The sequence below is a fragment of the Papio anubis genome, chromosome 7 (genome assembly GCF_008728515.1).
Source record: "Papio anubis isolate 15944 chromosome 7, Panubis1.0, whole genome shotgun sequence".
Lineage (NCBI taxonomy): Eukaryota > Metazoa > Chordata > Mammalia > Primates > Cercopithecidae > Papio > Papio anubis.
Window position 1 is genome coordinate 118,877,407 of NC_044982.1, and position 2,252 is coordinate 118,879,658.

The following is a 2,252-nucleotide window of genomic DNA, read 5'->3' on the forward strand; positions in this document are numbered from 1 at the left end:
GAGTTGGGACAGTCCCTGCAATGAGGACAGAAACAATGTCAAGTCCCACATCCTAGCCATCAGTTTATGAGCCCCCAGAGTCCCTGAGATGATGCTAAGGAACACACATCGTAGAATGGCAGGGGCAGAAGCCGGGTACGGTGGCTCAGGCCTGTAATCCCAGCACTTTGGGAGGTCTAAGCAGGTGGATCCCCTGAGGTCAGGAGTTCGAGACCAGCCTGACCAATATGGTGAAACCCCGTCTCTACTAAAAATACAAAAATCAGCTCGGCGTGGTGGTGGGCACCTGTAGTCCCAGCTATTCCCAAGGCTGAGACAGGAGAATTGCTTGAACCTAGGAGGCGAAGGTTGAAGTGAGCCAAGATCGTGCCACTGCACTCCAGCCTGTGTGACAGAGCAAGACTTTGTCTCAAAAAATAAAAAAAAAAAAGAAAAACAAGAATGACAGGGGCAGAAAAGGGCCTAAGAGCTCATCCAGTCCATGCCCCCTTTGACAAATGGGGAAACTGAGTCCAGAGAGGGCAATAGACTTGCTCAAGGCAACTGAATAACTTATTAGGGTAATTGGAGCTAGAAACCATCTCTCCTGGATCTTTCTGCTGCCAGTGTGGATTGCTTGTGGAACCCATCACCCTGCCTACCTGTCCTCTCTGTACATTGACTAGTGAGGCTACACAGTCCCTTAGGAAGGCTGAGGGGAATCTGGTGGATAGATGGGACCGATCTCACTGAGCTGGAAACTGGTCGAATAAATGCAGGAAGGAGACAACCCCAAAACCGGCATGTATTGAATATGTATCATGTGCCAGATACTGTGGTTTCTATGCAGCATCTCGTTGTGGTAGTTTAAAGATGGCTGCAACGTCTGCCACTCCTTCCATCAAAAGGTGAAGTGTCATTCTTAAATCAGGGCTGGCCTTAATGACTTGCTTAACCAGATAATGGACCGCTAGAATGCAGTGGAAGTGGCGTTCTGGGATTTCTGAGGCTACGTCACAAGAAGCCTTGCAGCTTCTGTCTGGGGTTCTTGGAACACTTGGTCTCAGTGTACTCCCTCTAGAATTTCAGGCTGGGGAAACCTCCAGTCACACAGGGAGGCCATGTGTAGCCACTCAGGTCACCAGCTCCAGAAGCCTGCACTGCTATCTGACTGCAATCACATGGGAGACATACAAGCAAGAACTGCCAGTCTAAGCTCGGTCAATCTACAGAACCATGAAAGATAATAATACATTTTTGTTTGAAGCCACTAAGTGTTGTAGTGTGTTGTTACACAGCAATAGATAACTTCTGTATTCATTTCATCCTGTCAGTAATCCCTAGACATAGTTATTATTGTCAATTTACATGGAAAATAAATTTACCATTTATTATTGTCCACTTTACATGAGGAAATTTAGATACAAAGAAGTTAAGTAAATTGCTCAAGTTCATACAGCTAGGTAAATGGCAGATCTAGGATTTGGCTAATCCACTAAACTCTTTACTGCTCCCTTTCATTGAATTGGTTGAGCTCTTGGTTGCAAACAATAAAATCCACACTGGCTGGTTTAAGTAGAAATGAATATAAGTTGGATCACAGAATTTCTGGAAGGGCCAGAAAGCCAGAAAGGTCCACCTACAATTTTGGAGCCTCCACATAAGAATATGCCTAAGCAAAGCTCCAGAACACTTGGGATGAATGCCTGGGACTCTGCCACTGGCATCCCCATCCCTGCCAGCCAAAGAACTGGGCCCCTCTGCCATGTGGTGCGAGAATATCAATTCCCCTGCTCTCTGACACATCTCTGTGGCTCACACTTCCTAACCCAAGTCTTCTAGGGACAGGGGAGTAAGATGAGTGATATTGGGGTTGCATGCCTGCACCCGAACTGGGGAGGTGAGTTCTCTGGTTCTGGAAACAGGACTTACCGAGAGAGAAAGGTATCATAAAGATTATCATACATTCATTTATTCACTCATACATGTATCCTCAGTCTATTATGTGCAAGACCTCAAGGATCTCACAATCTACGTGGGAGACATACAGGTAAATCTACGATCACAAGACACCATGCCAGGAGCTTTACTAAAGGTATGTGCAGGACATGGGACACTTTTAGAGAGGGAGAAGAGACCCTCACTTAGCCAGCTCATTGAGGGTGGTGAGAGAAACCTCCTGAGGTGAAGACATTGCAGCTGAACTCTGAAGGCTGAGGGAGAGGTCCCCAGGTAAAGAAGGAGGGAACACACTATGGAAAGAAACAGAGATG